Source organism: Cornus florida, unplaced genomic scaffold (genome assembly GCF_030987335.1).
Source record: "Cornus florida cultivar Cherokee Brave unplaced genomic scaffold, ASM3098733v1 CherokeeBrave_3.0.0_Hap2_Chr06, whole genome shotgun sequence".
In the NCBI taxonomy this organism is placed as follows: domain Eukaryota; kingdom Viridiplantae; phylum Streptophyta; class Magnoliopsida; order Cornales; family Cornaceae; genus Cornus; species Cornus florida.
The window spans coordinates 52,749,332-52,773,542 of NW_026775576.1; the positions used below are offsets into that span (position 1 = coordinate 52,749,332).

The 24,211-nt window shown below is 39.7% G+C and overlaps 1 pseudogene; it reads right to left on the reverse strand.

The window, feature by feature from the left end:
* Window positions 1-24,211, reverse strand: part of LOC132314107 (uncharacterized) — a 37,199-nt pseudogene that overhangs the window by 10,288 nt on the left and 2,700 nt on the right.

Genomic DNA, 24,211 nt, shown 5'->3' on the forward strand with positions numbered 1-24,211 from the left:
TGGCCTCTTCCTCGAGTTCTTCCTCGAGCTCTTCCTCGAGTTCTACCTCAAGTATTTATTCTTCCATGGCTTCCTCCTATTCAGCTGATGATCATTCCAGCCCATATTTTCTCCACCACGGCGACAGCCCCGGCACCATGCTGGTTTCGCAGCCCCTCGATGGTGACAATTACTCCACCTGGAGTCGCTCCATGTATATGGCCTTGAGTGCAAAACACAAAACTGGTTTTATTGATGGGTCGATAACTAAACCCAGTCCGACTGACCCCCTCTACATGCCATGGATCCGCTTCAATCATATGGTTCTCAGTTGGATTCTTAATTCAATCTCTAAAGATCTAAGTACCAGTGTGATATATATTGACAACGCCTGTGATATGTGGCTTGATCTCAAAGACCGGTTTTCTCATAGCAACGTTCCTCGCATATTTCAATTGAAGAAGGCGATTTCCTCTCTCACTCAGAATCAAAATTCTGTAAGTAATTATTTTACCAAACCCAAAGATTATTGGGATGAGTTGCTTAATTTTCGTCCTCTCCCTAGCTGTTCTTGTGGTGCCCTCAAAGAATTGACTGACTACCAACAAGAAGAGTATGTCCTCCATTTCCTGATGGGTCTTAACGACTCATTCTCTCACATACGCGGCCAGATCCTTCTCATGGAACCTTTGCCGCCTATTAACAAGGTTTTTTCCCTTGTTATTCAAGAAGAAAAACAGCATGATATCACTTCTGCTCCGGCTCTTAATATTGAATCAATTGCCTTGGTCAGCAAATCAAATTTTCCTCGGCCACCTCCTTGGTCAAACGGTAAGAAGACCAATTTCAACCCTTCTCGACGTGATCGTCCCACTTGTTCTCATTGCGGTATTCTTGGTCACACGGTGGATAAATGTTACAAGCTTCATGGGTATCCTCCCGGTTATCGCACCAGGAATGATTCTCAGCATTCGGCCAATTAAGTAGCCACCACGGCTTGCCCTTCTAATGCGTCATTACTACCGATTTCCCAACAGCAATGCCAACAACTTATTGCTCTCCTCCAGAGCTCTTCTTCATCTCAGGCCTCGAATCATGTAAGTAGTATTTTATCTCCACCATCCCAGTCCACCTCCACACTCTCAGGTACATCTTTTTGCCTTACCTCATCCAATACTGACCCGACCGACCACATGGTCGGGTCTGTCACTTACCTAACCTCCATCACTTCTGAATCTCATGCTTCTGTCAAATTACCTAATGGCACATTCGCCTCTGTCACTCATATAGGCACCGTGCACCTCTCGGATTCCCTCATATTACATGATGTTCTTGTTATGCCTTCCTTCTCTTTTAATCTTATCTCAACCAGCAAACTTGTTCGTTCAATTTCATGTTGTCTTATATTTCTCCTTGACTATTGTTTTATTCAGGACCTTTCCACATGGAGGACGATTGGGATGGGTAAGGAATCCGCCGGACTTTATCACCTGCTCCATCATTCAGTTGGCTCGCCTGTTGCTGCTCCCGTAGCTGCTATTTCTCCCAACATTTGGCACTACCGTCTCGGCCATCCCTCTCCTTCTCGCTTACAATTATTAGCACATTCTGTTTCTGATATTTCTATTTCTTCATATAATCATTGTAATGTTTGACCTCTTGCAAAACGGTCTTGTTTATCATTTCCAATAAGTTCCACTAAATCGAAACATGCTTTTGATTTCATTCATGCTGATATTTGGGGACCATTCTCTACAGCTTCTTATGATGGTTCTCAATTTTTTTTAACCATTGTTGATGACTTCACACGTTGCACGTGGGTTTATCTTATGCATTACAAATCTGAAACTCGCTCTCTTCTTCAATCTTTCATTGCACTTGTCTAGACTCAATTCAATAAACATATTAAACCAGTGCGTAGTGATAATGGATATGAATTCAACATGCAAGATTTTTTTGCTGAAAAAGGGGTTTGTCATCAACACAGTTGCATCAACACACCTCAACAAAATGGTGTTGTTGAACGCAAACACCAACATATTCTCAATGTTGCTCGTGCACTCCGTTTCCAAGCCAATCTTCCTCTTCGTTTTTGGGGTGACTGTTGAACGCAAACACCAACATATTCTCAATGTTGCTCGTGCACTCCGTTTCCAAGCCAATCTTCCTCTTCGTTTTTGGGATGACTGTGTTCTTACAGCCACCTATCTCATCAATCGCATTCCCACTCCTCTTCTCTCGGGTAAATCACCTTACGAGCTTCTTTTTTCTTCTCCTCCATCATATTCTCACTTACGTGTTTTTGGATGCTTGTGTTATGCTTCCACCAATGCCCAAAATCGTTCTAAGTTTGATGCTCGTGCTAGGCGTTGTCTTTTCTTAGGATATCCATATGGCGTCAAAGGCTACAAAATCCTTGATCTTGATACAAACAATTTTTTTATTTCTTGGGATGTCATTTTTCATGAAAACATATTCCCTTATCAAGATCATCCTCCCGACACTTCTCCAGTTGTCATTCCTCGTCCCGTTCCTGAACTCGTACAAGAAGCCTTACCATCTTCCTCACCTTCACCCGTGACCTCACCTCCTCCTTTACCCACACCACCCGAACCCTCCAATACACAGAAGTCTTCCCGACCCAGGCAACCACCCAAATACTTGCAGGACTATCATTGTCATTTGGCGTCTTCTCCTGACCCATCTCAACCATCCCCTATGCGGACGGGATCTCAGCAGTCAGGTACTCCTTATGCTCTTTCCTTATCTCTTTCTTATGATCGTTTATCTTCAACTCACCGTGCTTTTGTCCTAGCTATTTCTTCCTATGTCGAACCTAGCACCTTTAAGCAGGCTGTCCAACATGCTCATTGGCGTGATGCCATGGCCTCTGAAATTAGAGCTCTCGAGAAAAACAATACCTGGATAATCACTACTCTCCCTCCCAACAAGCATCTTGTCGGCTGCAAGTGGATCTATAAAATCAAACATAAGTTTGATGGCTCTATTGAGCGTTATAAAGCCCATTTAGTTGCCAAAGGCTACACCCAACGACGGGGTTTCGACTACCACAACACTTTCTCTCCTGTAGCAAAATTGGCTACTGTTCGGTGTCTTTTGGCCGTTGCCTCCATAAAAAATTAGGAACTGCACCAACTTGATGTCAACAATGCCTTCCTTCATGGTGATTTCTATGAGGAAGTGTACATGTCTCTTCCGCCTGGTTTCTCTAATAAGGGGGAGAATCAAGTCTGTCGTCTTAACAAATCACTTTATGGTTTAAAACAAGCCTCTCGACAATGGTTTTTTAAGTTGTCCAGCACTCTTAGAAACCATGGTTTTCAACAAGCTCAATGTGATCATTCTCTCTTCATTCGGGTACATGGCATCACTTTTACAGCTTTCCTTGTCTATGTTGACGACATTATCATTGCAGGCAATGATAGTGCTTCTATTGCCGATCTTAAAGTTTTTATCAATAGTCACTTCAAAACCAAAGATCTGGGTCTTCTAAAATATTTCTTCGGTTTGGAAGTTGCTCGTTGTTCCAAAGGGATTTCTTTATGTCAGCGCAAGTATGCTCTAGAAATTGTTGCCGATTACGTTCTTATTGGCTCCAAGCCTGTCACTTTTCCCATGGTTCAAAACATCAAGCTCAACAAGTCTGATGGGCCTCCCCTTGATGACCCCACCAGTTATTGGCGCTTAGTTGGCCGCTTATTGTATCTCACGATCACACGACCAGACTTATCATATGCTATTCAGATTCTGAGTTAATTCATGGATAGCCCTCGACAACCCCACATGGATGCGGCCACACGAGTTATTCGTTATATCAAAGGAACTCCGGGTCAAGGCATTTTCTTTCCATCATCCTCTGCACTTCATCTTAAAGCTTTTTGCGATTCTAATTGGGCTGGTTGTCCCAAGACTCGTAGATCTATTACTGGGTATTGCATCTTCCTTGGTAATTCTCCTATTTCTTGGAAATCTAAGAAGCAAAGTATTGTCTCCCGTTCTTCTGCCGAAGCTAAGTGTCGTGCCATGGTTTCCACTTATTGCGAACTCACTTGGTTGTTAACCATGTTGCATACTTTATAGATACAACACCCCCAAACTGCTCTCTTATTCTGTGACAACCAAGCTGCTTTGCACATTGCTGCAAATCCGGTCTACCATGAGCGAACCAAGCATATAGAAATTGACTGCCATCTCATTCGCGAAAAATTGCAAGCCGGTATTGTTCGCACTCTTCATGTATCTTCTTCTCATCAGATTGGCGATCTCTTCACCAAACCGTTGGGCTCCGGTTAGTTTAATTTTCTCATCCGCAAGCTGGGTGTGCACAACATCCACACTGCACCTTGAGGGGGAGTCTTGCGATATAGCCAGCAGAATTCATGGGTCAACTTAGGATTAATATGGCATGTTTTATTTGATTTTATTTTCCTTATTTATGCCTTGTGATTGTAGCCTTGATTGTAGCCATTCTCTTGTATATATGCACCATCGTGTATAGCCATTAGAAATATAATGAAATGAATATACAACATCTTCCACAAACTATCTCCATCTCTTCCAATATTTGACAATATATATATATATATATATATATATATATATATATATATATATATATATATATATATGCATCTGTATTAGCCAAACCCTAAAAGCCATGACAAACTGTTTCCCGACAACTGCTACAAATTCTATGTAAATTAGAGTCTATGATTTTAGCTGTCTGATAGAAACAAAAACACGAGAAAGATGCAATCCTGATACATCTATCAAATTCTCCACTCTAGCTGAAATTCTTCCACGAATGGCAACAAACTCAGAAACAAACAGAAACGTGCACAAAATTGAGTGTATATAAGCTAACTACTCCTTTAACACAATCAATCACCTAGGTCCAATAGGATGCACTATAGCTCTTGTTGAGAATGAATTTTCAACCCAATCAATCACCTAGGTCTATAATTGTATGCAGTGTAGCTCTTGTTGAGAATGAATTTACACAAATCACTCTGATTTATCTCTGCCCATTAAAAATCACACACAAATATATAAACCACTGAAATATTCAATCGACTGATTAAGAAAATTATTTTATTTCTTTCAGAGACTTCAAACAAACTTGCGCACACCCACAATATTGCCCCTAGCAGAGCTCGAACACTTGACCTCGCCTTTGGAGTGAAGAGATCATACCCATCTGGGCTAATGCGTTTTAGTGACTGACTAAAAATACTATATACTCAATTTCTATACATATTGTTCTAAGATTAATTTAGTAATATGAAAACAAGTACTGTAAGAGCATAAAGCAAATGAAATTGATCCAGAGGACACAATATGCAATTCAAGGAAATGGGTTTGTGTTTCTGTGATTATTATAATCAAGCATCGAAGCTGATTGTAATGAAGGAACTCACTTGAAGTTGATCGGAGACAAAAGAGCTCAAAAATTTGAGACCCAAATGTAAACATTGTAAGCTCGTAGCTACACAAAATCAACCCATTTATTGAATAGAATATAAAGATTGAGAGATACATACTTGTCCTTTATGAAGAGTGATTTGTCTAAACAAACAATATCATCGTCTATTTATTTCCTTTCCATCTATTCTTCTGCTTTGTTTAAACCCCACAAGGGTTTGTTTCCTATGATTTTGGGTGTTGCCAAGGGCCGATCTTAAAGACCCCACAATAGTAAAAGAGAATACGGGTTTCGGGTAAAATAAAATGGAGAAAAATCGTCTCCATTCGCTTCTCACTGGAACCGGTCCAGTGTGGGCCCCCTCTACTGAAGTGGCAAAGCAGGTAAAATACATAGTCACTGTAGTTTTGCTTATACCATTGCTCTACCTTTTCTATACGCCCTTTTTGTACGCCCTTCCCTCTCTGTATTTCATTTTCAACTTAAAATTCCTCCCAAAACCAAAATTAAGGTTAGAGCCAAAACTGATCTGTTATATATATACAGATATATGCCTCTGCTCTGATTTATAAACCAAAAACAAAAAATCACCATCGCCGCCTGTATGTATATGTGTGTGTATATATGTATCTGTATATATATATATATATATATATATATATATATATATGTATATATGTATATATATGTGTGTGTGTATATATGTGTGTGTCTGTTGGTGTTGGGGCAGGGAAGAAAGAACAGAGAGGAGAGAAGGTGAGAACAGTGACTCTGATTTGATGATGTTCCATGGCGGCATGCATCGTCATCATCACCACCATGACAATGGGTTCAAGCACCATCACCATGACAATGATGATGAGGCAGGGGCGGCGGCTGAGGGGTTCTTTACACCGGGCGTCGGACGGCGATTATGTAGACCAGTTTGAGAAGAGAGTCCTCTGCTCTGTAAACCAGCACACAAAACCCCGAAATTTAGCTTATTATGATGCAGTTTCCATGTGTAGTCATGGCACAACCTCTGTTTTGTCTTCTCTCTCTAGATTGAGCTACGCGGCTTGTTATTTTAGAGAGAGAGAATAAGGGGTTCTGTATATGGATCCAATCACGACAGAGCTCGCTCATGAAATACTATCCCTCTCTCATCACCATACAAGAGAGAATAAGGGGTTCTGTATATGGATCCAATCACGACAGAGCTCGCCCGTGAAAGACTATCCCTCTCTCATCACCATACATGAGATACAATTTAATACATACTATATATATATATATATATATATATATATATATATATATGGGATATATATATATGGAAACTACATATTTTAAGTATGCATTAAACACTTGTGCTTATTAGGAGGGTCGATATGGATTCAAACTAGTATAATATTTAATTAATTTCTGTACAAAATAAGAACCTCAATTAACTTTTCATTAAATTCACAGTCCTAGAGAGAGAAAGGAAAGCCCGAAGTTACTACGATAGAGACTCTTCGCAAACTCGACTTAATTCACAGCCATAAATCGTTGCTAAAATTTCAATACCATGTGTGAGTGTGACTTGGGGGATGAACTCTCTCTCTCCTCTCTACTTTCTCTCTCTAAAAATGGATGTTAAATTTACTTACTACCACCAACATGCATGTAGATCTCATCTATGAGAAGTGGAAGGTGACAACAGACACCAAAATTGATTAAATAGATAAAGAAATTGACAAATACCATCTTGGGCCGTAATTACCGGACACCAACTATATATATGTAGGAATATGTAACAACATACAATACAAATGTCGAAGAGATCAAATTATTATTATCACAACTTTTTTTTAATGTGTATCATGTATGAATTACATATAACATCAACATATTTTCCCAACACATTAAAAAAAAATCAACTACATCAAATTATTATTACCACAAGTTTTTTAAACATGTGTCATGTATGAATTGCATATAGTATCAACATATTTTCTTAACACGTTAAAAACAAAAAATAAAAAAATAAAAAATAACTATCACAACTCAATTTCACAATTCCTAAATTAATAATAAGAATCACAAATACTTTCAACATATATGTATGAAGATTTACATATTTCATCACCTACTTTTTGTAACAATATACAATACAAAAGTTGGAGAGATCAAATTATTATTATCACAACTTTTTTAAACATGTATCATGTATGAAGTGCATATAACATCAACATATTTTCATAACACGTTAAAAAAATTATTCTCCACGACTCAATTTCATAATTCAAAACCTTAAAATCTATATAATCAGTCAATTATTTCAAAACCTTAAAATCTCAAATAAATTTATATTTGGATACTTAACTGTACCGATACATAATCAATGTTTATTATTTATAATTTTACTGAAAATGAATGGAATAAAATATCTTTGTATACAATATATTGTTATATGTATATTTGGTTGTAATTTTACTGAAAAGGAATGGAATAATATATCTTTGTATATAATATATTTTTATACGTATATTTGGATACGGTACTGATATATTTTTTTATATAAGATGGTGATTTGTAATTTTTCTAAAAAGGAATGAAATAAAATATTTTTATATATAATATGCTGTTATACGTATATTTGTATATAATATATTGTTATACGTATATTTGGCTGCTGTATTAGTACATCTGGTAAAAAAAAGACATCAGTAACTTTGTTGACCAAATTGCTTAGTGGGAGCTGAGTTGGAAGTGATTAGATGGTGAGGTGGCAAAAAGGACTGAGGTGGTTTAATCTCAACCCTTGGATTCTCAATGGACCTGCGCCAGTGAGAGGTGCACTGGAGCAGATTCGGATCTAAATAGAACAGGGTTTGCTTCCCCGAATCAGCAACATCCAATCCAGCCAGTGCATTGGACGGTTCTGTTCATTTTAAATGACAAAAATACCCCTATACTCATATTCAGATTTCAGACGACTCTTCATTCACTGTTGGGTCAGAACCACCATCATCATAATCCCCACAACGAGAGGGAAGAAAACAGTGGTGAGTCACCACTTCTGTCACATAGATTCTTCAAAAAGTAATGAAATACTCGTGTTGGATATATATTTTCGGACATGCGTATGGAATATGTGCCCGATACTTTTGGTTAGACAATGCACTTAAAAAGCATAATCAATCATTTAATTACATTATATATATATATATATGTGTGTGTGTGTGTGTGTGTGTGTGTGTTTTAAAATGAGTTAAATACCTATATCGAACATGATATTAGATAAAAACAATACTTTACTCTAAAAAATAAAATAAAATAAATATTTAGCCGTGTCATTCTATTTGGATATTTGACATGTTGTGGAGAAAAAATTCCCCACCAACCACAACAGACCATATGGCAATAAAAGTGTAGCCCATTGCTAACTAAAGCCACCCAGAAGCCCATAACTAGTTAGGAGCCAATAACAAAAAGTCCATAAACATGTCAAGTCGGCCCGATTAACGAAGGAAGCTCCACTTGACATAAAACGGATCAAGGGTCAGCCCGATTACGGTTAGCCCATAACTCCATAACGCCCACCATAAAAGAATGGGGCACACGATCAGTAGGCATAAACACCCACGTCTAGAAAAACGGCCAAGAACGGCTCAATGTAATTCTTTGCATAAAGCTTATAAATAGAGCATAAATGAGAATGGAAAGGCATCGAATTTCCATCATTGTTTGTCTCTTGAAAAATTGTCTATTGTTTCCCTTGTATTTCATATACTTCCACTTGATTTATTTCTTTAAGTGTTCAGGAATGAGAAATTACACTTACACTTTGGCATCGTCTATGGGAATTCATTACAAAAAAGTCTGTTTTATACCACTTTCATGCGACATCGCTCCGGAATGGCAACAGAATCTGACACTGCATGAGCACAGCAACAGGACATCATGCAAAAAATGCGTGAAGAGATGCAAATGCAGTTCGATGTCCTTCGGTAAGCCAACAAGGCTAGTGTCGAAAAGCTCAATGCACTAAAATAAGCTCAGGAAGCTAATATAACGCAAATCAACGCTCGACGCCAAGAAAATGAAGGGCTTCGAGGTAATGCTTAACAGAATAATTAACCGATCGAACCACAACCCAGACGTCAGAACAAAGATCCCCCTAGCGCCCGGGCTCAATAACCCTCATCTTCAGTAAAGGGGTCTACGGTAGTAATTCGATGGAGCACTGGATGATGCTGAGGAATTAGCAAGCCAATCCTAGGAAATTCCGCTCTGGGAGGACCTCTAACCACCAAGGTTCCACCCTCAGATGATGCCGATTCAGGAAGAAATGAGGCATGGGTCCCGATTGTTGATCAGCAATCACCAGAGAATGATTTTATCGCTAGGTTCCAAAAGGAAATGAATGAGCGAATCAAAGGCCCAAACACCCGAAGACATGGCGAGAGAATTCATTGCATAAATAGTGAAAACTCCCTTTACAGATAAGATAAAACGGGTTGCAAGACCTAAGAAGTTTACAATGCCAAAGTTCATCAAGTTCAATGGAATTGGAGACCCTCTCCAGTACCTCAATCATTACACTCAGGAAATGATGCTAGAGGCACACAATGATCCGTTTATGTGCAAGATATTCTTATCCAGCCTAACAGGGGTAGCCCTGGAATGGTTTAAAATTGTCCATGCAAGTCAATCTCAAACTTTGAAACTTTATGCATCGTGTTTCTTGCCCAGTACTACGGGAACAAGAAACAGAAAAGACCATTGCCTGTCTTTTCACGATTCGACAGATGAAGGGAGAGGGCTTGCAAACAATTCTCATTCGATTTAACATGGAGTCCTCTGGTATTTTGAATTACAATCAGGATACAACTATAGAAGCATTCAAGATAACCATGGTGCAAGGTTCGTGTTTTCATTCTTCTCTGGTGAAGAAGACTCCGACTAACATATCAGAGTTGAATTCAAGAACGCAAAGCTACATTAGACTCGAAGAAAACGAAATAACCAGATAGGAAAGGGCAACTCTGGTTACAGTCGAAAGCTAACCAAAGGAACACTTAAGTAGCTCGAGGACCCAATGAGAACCCTCGAGATTGAGATTGAGATCGAGGGAAGGACCCCGGAGAAAAAATCTCAAATAGCCGAAAAGGTCATACCTCTCAAGGTGACACTGGCCAGATTGTACTAGCAGACCAAAGGTAGAAACATTTTTCAGATCCCTCCACTGATCAAATAACCAATGGAGCAGAGAGACCAAAGTAAGTACTGTGCATTCCAGAGTGATTTTGACCACTTAACCAATGATTACATGAGTCTGAGAAGACAAGTGAAGGCACTATTGGCCAAAGGCGAATTGGCAGACTATCTGATTAACCCGGGACAACAAAGGCAACCTAAGCGAACCCGACCAACTCCAAAGGCTGTGGCGAATAACTATCCTGTTCGGGTAATCAATATGATTCATGGTCGTCCGGAAGAGGATGAACAACCAGAGAATTCTTATATGATTCAACTCAAGCAAGCCCATAAGTAACGAAGGATTGGCAAAATCAACGCTGCCGGGTGCAAACTAAGTCCCACATAGGTTTTCTTCCATGAGGGAGATCTCAGGAGGGTATAGCATCCACATAAAAACCCACTAGTAATCAGTCTGCTAGTGTTCAACTGCCTAGTCAGACGCGTACTAATTGATCCTTGTAGCAGTGCCAACATTATAACGAAGTGGACTTTCGATCAACTAAAGTTGGCCACAGATCGGATTTGCCCCACCGAAAACCCCTTGGTAGGGTTCGATGGAAGGAGAGTGGAGCCCCTAGGCGTAATCTCATTATCAATCACTGCATCCAAGAGATCTTTGAAAAAGAACTTTGTGATTGTGGATATCCATCCAACCTATAACTTACTAATGGGACAAGGGTGGATCCATTGTTTGGAAGGGGTCCTATCAACTCTACATCAAGTCAAGAGGTGCGTTAACTCAAACGGTCAAGAAGTCATCGATATTTGAGGGGATCAAGTGGCGGCGAAGGAGTGCTACCACACAACGATTTATCTAACTAATAAAGGCAAACAATTGCTGAAATAGCAATTATTAGGCTCCTCCTCTCCCAAAGAGAGTAAGGAGCTAGAAGAGGAGTAGGCCATAAAGATAGTCACAAGGGATTAGCACAAGCTAACCTATATAGGGACGCTTCAATTAGCCCAAGAAAAGGAAGAGCTGACAAAAGTTCTAAGACAGAATACCGATATCTTCGCTTGAAATCATTGGGACATGCCAGGCATTGACCCACGGATAGCGTGTCACAGCCTAAACGTGGACTCGAGCCATCACCCAGTGAAACAAAAGTAGAGAAGATTCGCCGCTGAAAGGAATAAAATCATTGCCGAAAAGATCGACCGACTTTTGGAAGTAGGGTTCATCAAAGAAGTCTAGTACCCTCAATGGTTGTCAAACGTGGTTGTTGTCCAAAAGAAGAATGGCAAGTGGAGAGTATGCATCGACTTTACTGACCTAAACAAGGCTTGCCCGAAACATAGCTTCCCACTACCCAAAATCGATCTGATGGTGAACGCCACGACCGGGTATGAGAAACTAACTTTCCTTAATGCTTATTTAGGTTACAACTAGATCCCTATGGACCTTTCGGATGAAGAAAAGACTTATTTCATTACCGAACGAGGGACCTACTGTTACAAAGTAATGCCCTTCGGATTGAAGAAGCAGGGGCAATTTATCAACAGCTAATTAATAAAGTGTTCGAAAAGCAAATCGGTAGAACAGTTGAGACTTACATAGACGACATGGTTGTAAAAAGCAAGGACAAAAAAGATCACTTGCAACATCTGCAAGATGTTTTTGATACTCTCATTGAGAATAAAATGATGTTAAATCCAGCAAAGTGTTCATTCAGGGTGTCCTCAGGCTAGTTCTATGGCCATTTGGTGAACAAAAGAGGGTGGACAAAGCTGCTACAGAACAAAGAACCCCAAACCATGAAGAAAGTCCAAATCCTCACTAGGAGAATAGCGGCTCTTAGCCGTTTCATATCTAGGTTGTCAGACAAATATAAGCCATTCTTTGATGCAATCAAGGCAAGAAAAGGAGACATTTGAGAGGCAGAGAAGCGAGAAGCTCTCATAAAACTCAAGGAGTACATGACGAGCCCTCTAATTTTATCTACCCCAGAACCCGAAAAACCATTGTATCTCTATCTTGCAGTATCCCAATGTGCGACCAATTCAGCCCTAGTAAGAGAAGTGGGAAAGAAACAACACACAATCTTCTATTCCAGCAAGACCATAACTGATGCAGAGAGTAAGTACTCGATGGCAGAAAAAGTCATCCTCGCTCTGTTCTAGGCAAAAAGGAAGCTTCGGCATTACTTCGAGGCCCATTGGATAATAGTCCCCACGACACATCTGATCAGAGCAACTCTTAGTAAGCTAGATATTTCGGACCGGATTACCTAATGGGCAATTGAGTTAAGATCCTTTGACATTCAGTACAAACCACGCACTGCAAAGAAAGGGCAAGTGGTTGCAGATTTTCTCTTGGATACTGATCTAGAAGAAAAACAACAAATCGCAGAAAACCCCTACTGGGAGTAATCTGTCGATGGCTTCTCGAGCCAGAACGAAGCTGGGGCAGGTTTGGAAATGAGAACCCCCGAAGGGACCAAACTCTAATAATCAATCCGACTAGAATTCCCAGCCACAAATAATGAAGTAGAATATGAGCCACTGTTGGCAGGGCTCAAACTGGCTAAGGAACTTCAGGTAAAACATCTTTGAGCTCATAGTGACTCACAGCTCATCACCAGACATGTTACAGGAGAATATATCCCCAGAGAAGAAAGAATGTGTGCATGCCGAGAAAAAGTTGAAAAACTAGCAAAGTATTTTGACACAATTGAATTCCAGCAAATCCCAAGGGAAGAAATCCCGATCACCGACTGCTTGGCCTACGCGGCATCCATAGCAGAAGAATCATTGACCAGAGTCATCCCCATTGATATTTTGGATACACTAAGTATCATAAGAGGGGTATAAGTACTAGTCATTTCATGGGAGCCAAGCTGGATAGATCCTATACTAGCTTACCTTGAAAGAGGGAAACTCCCTAATTCTAAAGAAGCAGTGCGACAACTAAGAATAAAGGCTGTCAAATACTCGGTTGTAGGAGGACAGCTCTTCAGGCGATCGAACTCTGGGCCCTACCTCAAATGCCTGACTCACACGGAGTCCAGATAAGTTTTAAAATAGCTGCACAAAGGAGAATGTGGGAATCACTCTGGAGGCAGATCACTAGCTCACAAAGTTCTGACTCAAGGCTACTTCGGACCCTACCTGGCAAGGGCAGCCGAAGAGTATTCCTGAAGATGCGACAAGTGCCAAAGGTACGCCCCCTGTTCCATCAGCCCCCAGAAGAGATGCACACCATGAGTAGCCCGTGACCCAATGGGGAATGGAAGTAGTAAGACCCCTACCACTGACCACATCACAGAAAAGGTACGTCCTATTAGCCACTGATTATTTCACTAAATAGGTAGAGGCAGAAGCATATGCGAGTGTAACTAATGTCCAAGTGAGAAAGTTCATCTAGAACAATCTCATATGCAAATTCAGAGTACCAAAATCCATCATTATGGATAATGGTTTAAATATGAATAATCAGTACACTCAGCGTTTCTTTGACAAATACGGGAATAATAAAAAAATGTCAGCTACATACCACCCACAAGGCAATGGGCAAACAAAAAGAACCAACAAGACAATCTTTGTCTGCATAAAAAAGAAACTTGAATACAAGAAGGGAAAATGGTTGGAAGAATTGCCAAATGTCCTATCAGCATACAGAACTACTCCGAGACGTCGGCGAAACTTCTTTTTCTTTAGCCTACGAAACCAAAGCCGTAATCGCCACTAAAATGGTAGCACTTACCATCCGAAGCTTAGCTTGGGAACAGAGAATAAATAATCAACTTCTAAAGCATAAACTGGATCTCTTAGAGGAGAAAAGAGAAGCAACGGCTATTTGGCTAGTTGCTTATCAACAGAAGATAACAAACAGCTATAACAAAAGAGTCAGATGTAGAGGTTTCAATCTAAGAGACCTGGTGCTCCTAAAGTCAGAAAAGTATGTTGGCAAATTAGATTTTAATTGGGAGGGCCCATACCAAATCTCAGATGTGATTAGAAAAGGAGCTTACAGACTCCAACACCTGGATGGCACTGAAATGGCCAAACCAAGGAATGCGATGAATTTGAAAAGTACTTTCAATAAAGCAATCGTACAATGTTTTCCAGTACTTTATTTTTTCGAGTAAATAAAGTTATCTTTTGTCTTTTTCGGAAGTCCCACATCGGATAAAAACAAAACTTTTAGTTATTATTTAAGATAAAACAACACAAAAATGTAAACAGTGGAGTGGAATCCCAGATAGTTTGTGACCCATAATAGGACCCACTATCAAGGGTCTCCACTTCACACCTTTTTATCTTACTATAGAAAGATAAAACTTCTTTACCCACGTATAACAATGTCCCACATCGCTTGAAAAATATATTTCTATGCTTTTCTTATAAGATTACTCGATTTACTTACATATCAGTGAGTGGGACCCCTTGACAATGAGAACCCATTTATGACATCGAAATGCCCCATTGTCAGAGGTCTCCACACACTCCCCACATCTTTTTTAAATAAAAAATGTTTCCATGTTCTTAGAACTCAGGGTCCCACATCGACTAAAAAAGGAAAGTTACTTTTTGTTATTAAAGTACAACCCAGTTGGTATAATCAGCGGGTGAGGACCCTGAATTATGTGATCCATGAACAAACGGAGCCCATCGTCGTGGATCCGTAATTCAGAGCCTTCCCTGCTTTCTTTTAAAGTCAAATCCTTTCAAGCGAATAGTTCTTTTTCAAATCAATCAATGTCACACATTGACTAAAAAGGAATTATTTTCTCTATAGTTAAAACAGAACCACTAGACTTCAGGGTCAGCGGGTTAACCGCCTTAATAATGGAGGCCCATTATAGACCCATTATTAAGGTAGAGACCTGTTTTGACCACGATAGGCCGATAAAAATAGGTTGTCCTCACATCGAGACATTTTTATTATGTTTTGACCTTCATAAGTAAAAAAAAAAATAAAACAATAAAATACCGAACGGCCACAAGAACCGATAGTAAAAACAGGCGAAGGCCCCAAGAGCTGAACGCCCAATTGGATTTGATCAAAAAATTGATTAAATCCAAAAAAGTCGAATGGCCACAAGAGCCGATCGCAAAAACAGGCGAATGCCCCAAGAGCCGAATGCGCAATCAGATTTGATCAAAAAATTGATTAAGTCCAAAAAAGCCAAACGGCCACAAGAGCTGATCGCAAAAACAAGGGAAGGCCCCAAGAGTCGAATGCCCAATCGGATTTGATCAAAAAATTGATGAAGTCCAAAAAAGCCAAATGGCCACAAGAGCCGATCGCAAAAACAAGCAACGACCCCAAGAGCCGAACACCCAATCGGATTAGATCAAAAAATTGATTAAGTCTAAAAAGTCGAACAGCCACAAGAGCCGATCGCAAAAATATGCAAAGGCCCCAAGAGCCGAACGCCCAATTGGATTTGATCAAAAAATTAATTAAGTCCAAAAAAGTTGAACGACTATAACAGGCGATCGCAAAAACCGGCGACGGGCCCCAAGAGTCGAACGCCCGATTCGATTTGATCAAAAAATTGATTAAGTCCAAAAAAGATGAATGGCCACAAGTGCTGATCGCAAAAATAGGCGAAGGCCCCAAGAGCCGAACGCCCAATTAGATTTTATCAAAAAATTAATTAAGTACAAAAAAACCGAACGACTACAAGAGCCGATCGCAAAAACAGGCGAAGGCCCCAAAAGCTGAACGCCCAATTGAATTTGATCAAAAAATTGATTAAGTCCAAAAAAGCCGAACGGGCATAACAGCCGATCCCAAAAATAGGTGAAAGCCCCAAAAGCCGAATGACCAATCGGATTTGATCAAAAAATTGATTAAGTCCAAAAAAGTTGAATGACCACAAAAACCGATTGGGAAAATAGGCAAATGCACCAAGAGTAGATCATAGACAGAAACTCAGGCATAAGCAATCTCAAGAAATACAAAGGAAACTTTCATAAAAAGAAGAAATTTTTACAAGAGAGACAGGATATACCCTACACCTCCAAAAAAGCAAAAGGATTAAAAAAATAATAATAAATAAAAAACACATGAATAATAAACTATTCATGTGCAGGATCTCCTTCGGGTTCAGTCCCACCTTCCGCATTAAATCTCTGCGCAAAAGCATTAACCAACTCCACCCTAGCTGGAGTAGAGGAAGGGGCATCAAGCACCAAAGAAGGTAAACTTTGAGAGCTCAAAGGATATTGGAGAGGAGGTAAAACTTCAGTAGCTACCACACCCTTTAGCAAAGCACTAAACTCAATCTCCCTTGGACTAGCAGAGGGTTTAGCATATTCCCCGGTGATTAAGAGCCCTTGCTTGGCATCATGTTCATCGGCATCACCATAATCCCTCTCCTCAGAGGGAAGTTATCCCTGGGCAAAGCCAAGTCTGAAACCCTTGGCATAACGAAGATTTGCCACTTGAGAAAATCAGTTAAACATCTCCAAACCCCTGTCTTTGGAGGTTTGGATCAAAGAATTTGCCTTCTCAAGCTGAAGGCCGAGCTCAGCCGCTTTGTTCTCAAGTTCCTTAGCCTTTCCTGTCAAAGTATTCAATTGACTTGAGCTGCTAAACTTTCTCCTTTTTAGCCTCAACGAGAGAAGCTTCCAAAAGGTCTACCCTCTTTTGAAGGGCAGCCGATTGATTCACCTAAAGAGAATCAGCCAATAGCTTTTTCATGAAGGCAAACATCAAAAAGGAGCTCCGCGAAAAAAGGGCAAAATGTTATCAGGAGGTCAAAATAAAGAAACTAAAGAGAAGGGTCAATTAAGATTACCTCCATAATGGACTTGGGGGTAAGGGGAAGGAGATCATCAACACTCATCTGCTGTTGCAGAATCTCGTCCTTAGGTAGCCATATCCCTTTGGCCAAACCAATCAGTGTCTCCGGGTCCTCAGCCCCGGAATCACCTATGGTAATAGGGGAACCATCAACCTTCAGCATTTCGGGGAACCACCTTTTAGCAAACCCTGTAAAGTCACCCCGGCGACGTCAGCAGCCCCAGGAACTAGGGCACTTTTACCCCCGAAAGCCCCAGCCATAAACTTGGGGTGCTTTGAAGGAGAATCATCCTTCGCGGAAAAACACTTGAGCCCTAGCACAAACTGAACCCCCTTCTATTTTTTAGAAGAGGAAAACTTGCCCACCTCAACAAAAGTGTTCTTCCTCTCCTGCAGCAATTTAGCAGATACCTCCCTCTCTTTCCTAGTTGTTCGAGATTTTGGAGGGGGAAGTTCCATCGCTGATTGAGAAAAAGAAAAAGAGGAAAGCGATGCAAGGCTAGCCTCGGAATCAGAAACGTCAAGGTCAATAGGCTCCTCGGGATTTTAAACAATCACAAGAGAATCCCTAGAGATTGTCTCAAGAAGAGAACAGGAGAGAAGGACCTTAGCAGAAGGAACGTCGCTCCAGACTCTTTCTTGCAAATAATCAAGAATGCTATCTGCAAATTTTGAAGAGAAAAAGTCAGTTTTCTGACCCAAGAAGTCAAAAGTATAACAAAAATGATTTACAATGCTGACAAAGCAAGAAGGCTCGCCCGAATCATCAAATGTAGGAATTGATAGGGCATGAAAACTCGATTGAATAAATAGATTCAGAGCGGAAGGAGAACGCCACGCCCTTCCAACTTTAATAATTTTATCTTTTCACTCCTTATCAGAAGTGTTAAGATGAGAGAAAAGAGCTCTACCCGGTCTAAAATGAAAGTGGAACCTACCCTCTCCACCTTTCGTTCTATCAAGAGTATAGTAGAATAGAAAATCGGCAAGATTCAAGGTCAAACCTCGAACCCTATTTAAAGCAAGAAGGCAAGAGAGGATGCGGAAAAAATTAGGAAGCTAAATTCAACACTGATAGAACCCAAAGATAGAAAGGGTTAAGGGGAAATCGAAAAGCAGGAAAGTGTAAAGCCGATAAGAGCATCTCGCCCTCTTCCAAACCCTCGCTGGTACTAAAGTTTAAATCATAATCATACTCCTTAAGGGTAATATCAGAAGGGACACGGTTTTTCTTCCTCAATTGAGCGATTGAAAAAGACATCCTTTCCACAATATCCAGAGGAAGAATTATGGGACCCTCGGCATAACCACTCGAACTCTCCGCCGTAGTTCCCGATTCAAATCAGATATATGAACACTATGAGTTCGTTCGCTACTTCCTTGACTCATAATATTAGAAAGAATGAACGAAAGAAAGACTAACCTTGACAGATGAAAGGAGATGACACAGTAGCGGATGGATTCTTGCTTAAACTCAGAAATAGGATCACAGATATGAACACCTAAGTGACAAGAACACAATATATAGGCAAAGTGAAGCAGAGAACGAAAAGGCGAGCATGAAACCCTAAAAATTGGAAGCACAAATGGTAATGATAGGCAATAACAGCCGCAAAAATTTCTCCACTTCCTAAAAGCAGTTGTAAATTCCATATATGAATTCAATTCATAAAAGGAATTAGGGGCAAAGTGTGGAAGGAAAATTCCCCACCAACCATAACATACCACGTGGCAATAAAAGTGCAGCCCATTGCTAACTAAAGCCACCCAAAAGCCCATGATTAGTTGGGAGCCTAATAACAAAAAGTTAATAAACATGTCAAGTCAGCTCGATTAACGAAAGAAGCTCCACTTGATATAAAACGGATCAAGGGTCAGCCAGATCACGGTTAGCCCATAACTTCATAACGCCCACCATACACAATCAGTAAGCATAAACACCCACGTCTAGAAAAACAGCTAAGAACGGCTCCATGTAATTCTCTGCACAAAGCTTATAAATAGAGCATGAATGAGAATGGAAAAACATCGAATTCCCATCATTGTTTGACTATTTTTTCCCCTGTATTTCATATACTTCCACTTGATTTATTTCTTTAAGTGTTCGGGTGTGAGAAATTGCATCTACACACGTCCAACTCATGGATACACACCTGTGTCCGACACCCGTACCCGAGTCCATATAACATAGGTCACCGGAATGAAGTATGTAAGGCTGTAAATTAATTTGGTCCAATGAAGTATGTATTTTTTTTTTTTTTCAAGGCAAGAAAGGATATATTGATAAAAGTTAAAAACAAAGTTACATGGATTCAGCAGTAGCCATGCTACCATTGCTTCAGGAACATCTCCCTCAAAAACACGATCATGCTTACAAGTAAAAGCAAGAAAAGCACCTTCGTGTGCCACCGAATTTGTTTCTCTGAATATGAATTGTACCTGAAAATCCACCTTGACTTTTTTTTTTTTTTTTTTCCCCCAAATGAAAGGAGTATATTGAATATAAACAAATAATACATGGAAACAAATGAGGGCAGACCCTCATTTAAAACAAAACATAGTCCTAGAAAAGGACACTCAAACACCTAAACTAGCAAGCAATGAAAAGTTACAAAATGTCTTGGAGATTAACTCCCATCACATCTAAAACCTCCCATAAAATACATTTAGCATGATCCTTAGCTTTTCTTGCAACCTTATCATGCAATCTGTTATTCCTCTCCCACCATAGAAAGTACAAAGTAGCAGTGTAACTAATTATGGCCATCTTCTTGATATCTCTCCTTTGAGAGCTCTGGATAAACTGATCTGCCAGGTATTGAACACCTAAACTTCTATGCAAATTCCACCCACAAGTTTCAGAAAGAAAACTCCACACTTTCCAAGTGTAGATACAACTAGAGAACACATGGTCCAAAGTTTTTACTTGTTTATAACATAGATAACACCTTGCTGCCAATGCAAAGCCTCGTTTTTGCAAGAATTCCTGAGAAATAACTGTTCTTTGCATAACTAAGACTGAATGAACAGACCATCTAGGCATACCCCAACTCTAACATAAGCCAGCCCAATCCACCTCTTCAATTTTCTGTCTCGCAGCTTCCCATGCTGCCTTAAAGCAAGAATTTTTAATCCACAGAATATTATCTTCCCCACCCTGAATCACCTAGTGTTTAAACATTTGCATCAGGTCCTGTGTAGCATTACTCAATTTAACTTCATCCTATTGGCCATTTGTAATAAATTCCTTCATACAAATCTTCTTGTCTCTTCTCAATTATCCCAGAGTTCTATAATTATAAATTTCTTTTAAAAATCTTCCATCACACCATGGATCAAGAAATACTTTAATATTCTTCCCATCACAAATTTTATATCTACAATTAGTCATGATGTAGTCTCTGACAGCAATCAAACTCCTCCACACAGTAAAAGAAGTCCCTTTTGACACAACATTCCAATATGAATCCCTTCTCAAATAGCACTGTCTAAACCATGCTTCCTACAGCCTGTCCTTGGACAACAAAAAATCCCAAGCAAGACACATTTTCCCAGCTATATCAATGTCTTCAATTCTTCTAAGATTGAAGCCCCCTTTTTCTTATTTCCTACATGTCCCCACATAAAATTCCTCATTCTTCTCTCAATACAACTTGAAACAGCAATATGAATTGAGTAAATTGAAGTCCAATTAATATTGCACCATGGGGATGATCACAACTCTGCTAAGCTCCACCCTACCTGCCATAGACAAATGCATTCCATTCCATCTGAAATAGTCATAGGAGCTATAGTGACCCTTGTCACTGCCTTCACTAAAGTTTTAGCACCTTCTCAAAACCCCAATCAATAGCCAAACCAACAGCCTTTCTGAGAACCAGAGCCCCACCAAATCCGCTCCCGAAATATTTTTCAAGAAACACACGGCAGCAAAAATGATCTTCCCCGAATGGTCCCAAGCAACAATCCCTCTACCTGCTTTCTTACTAATCCTAGAGAATGATGCGTCTGAATTAATTTTAATCCACCCTTCTGGTGGTCATGAGCACCTCACCTGCCTTCTCTCCCTAAGGGAAATTTGTCGATTATGAACCGCTGAAGAAGTGCTTAATTGACCTAAACTCCTAATATTGACAAACAGCTTCTGAGGATATATTATGCTCTGACCACCACATCTCCTCAAAGACCCAGGCATTCCAAGCTTTCCAAATGAACCGACATAATGAAGCCGCAATCCCTTTCAACTCAAAACTTCCATACGAAGAATTCCAAAGGTCCAATTGATTTGCCCACCACTTTACCCAGCAACTGTGTCCAATTAAGGAGCAATCAACCCGCAAAGCAGAAGATTTCCATACACAAACGGCACGAGGACAACTACAGAGCATGTGAGTGAGAGTCTCAAGCTCAAGACCACACACTTTACACATCAAATCATTTGACAAGTTTCGTTTAACTAAATTTTCTTTAACTGCCACTAACCTATGGACACATCTCCACACAAAATGTTTAATTTTCTGACTTACTTGCATATTCCACGTCTCCTTCCATAAACTGTCTTTTATTTTAATACCACTTCATTCCTCTTCCTTGAAGTAGTTTATAAGCAGAATTGACCAAAAAATACCCATTCTTTGTATAAAGCCAACACTGTTTATCTTCCTCACCCAACAAACTAATAGGGATTAGAACTATTTGTTAAACATCCACTGGACGGAGCGTCTGATGCTAAAGATCTTCATTCCAACACTTCTTCTCCTGGTCTATCAAATCTGTAACTCTATGAACATTAGTGGAAGATGGACAACTTGATATCACCTTGGGATTAATTTTATCTAGGATTCAGTTGTCCTCCCAAGCCCATACTTGACGGCCATCCGCAATTCTCCACACCAGACCTCGCTCAAGCAAATGATGTGCTACCAGAAAACTTTGCCATGCCCATGAAGAGTTAGCCCCCTTTTTTGCTTTCAAGAAAGAGCTGTGAGGGAAGTACTTTGACTTACATATTTGATAGAATAAACCTTTTTTTTCAACTTCTAGATGCCCATGAAGAGTTAGCCCCCTTTCTTGCTTTCAAGAAAGAGCTGTGAGGGAAGTACTTTGACTTACATATTTGATAGAATAAACCTTTTATTTCAACTTCTAGATGCCATCCTTGCTTAGCTAACAATGCCAAATTAATCTTCTCCGTGTCTTTGAAACCTATAAACTGATCCCAATTCACCCAATGGATTTTATTCTGATCATTAGTTACTCCCCACCAATACTGAAGGATTTACTTTTTAATCACTTTGCACACTTCCTTTGGAAGCTTAAAACATGCCACTGTATAGGCTGGAACTGCTTGCAACACACTCATGATGAGTACTTCGCTACCTCCAGGAGATAAATAAGATGATTTCCAACCATTGATTTTATTTTTGATCTTCCTTTCAATGTAATTGAAAATTTCAAACTTAGAGCTGCCCACCACTGCACGAAGACCAAGATATTTACCCTGGAGACCCTCCCTAGCAACACGCAACATATTTCTGATTCTTTCTCTGGTATCTGCTGTAGTATTTTGGTTGAAGAGAAAATCACTGATTTTCCCAAATTTGTGGCTTGTCCAGAAGCTTTTTCATAGTCTGATAAAATTCTCATGATACATTGAACCTCTGAATCCATAGCCCTACAAAATAATAAACCATCGTCAACAAAAAAGAGGTGCGAGACCTTTGGGGCTCTTCCACAAATTTGGACTGCCGATATCTGTCTAGCCTGCAAGGCATATAAGAGATACTTGGAAAAACCTTCCACACAACATAAAAAAGGATAAGGGGATAGTGGATCCCCTTGTCTAAGCCCCCTGTTTGGCTTAATCATCCCAAAAGGAGTTCCATTTCAGACAATAGAAAAACTGACAAATGAAATGCAAGCTCTCATTAGTCCAACCCACTCTCTTGCAAAGCCCATTTTTAACATTATTGCAAGCAAATTCTCCCATTCGACTCTGTCATAGGCTTTACTAATATCAAGTTTCAAAGCCATATATATAAGCTTCCTCTCCCTTCTTTAATTTCAAGAAATGCATAATCTCATGGGCCACTAGAATATTATCAAAAATCAACCTTCTAGGCACAAAAGCACTTTGATGCGTCCCTATAACCTTATCCAACAACAACTTAAATCAAACATCGAAGCTGATTGTAAAGAAGGAACTCACTTGAAGCTGATTGGAGACAGAAGAGCTCAAAATTTTGAGACCCAAATGTAAACTTTGTAAGCTCGTAGCTGCACAAAATTAACCCATTTATTGAATATGAATATAAAGAATATGAATAAAAAGATTGAGAGATACATACTTGTCATTTATGAAAAACGATTCGTCTAAACAAACAATATCATCGTCTGCCTTGTTTAAACCCACAAGGGTTTGTTTCCCATGATTTTGTGTGTTACCAAGGGCCCGAGCTTAAGACCCCACAATACTAAAATAGAATAGGGTTTGTTTCCACGAATCAGCATCCAGTCCAATGCACGGGAAGGTTCTGTGTAGTTTAAATTAGTCCTATGCATCGGACGGTTCTGTGCATTTTAAATTAATAAAATGCACCAATTTACTTGGGAAAAATGTAAATAATGAGAATTTATTTAAATGATTCCCATTTTGGGACAGAGAAAATGGGTGGTCTACTGAGTGTCAATAGTTTAAAATCATCTAATAATTTCTCATCAATGGTAGTGTGGATTTAACTTATCCACCAAGTATCAAACGGTTAAGGACCATCCACGGAATAATAATTTATGCCATGTACCATATTATA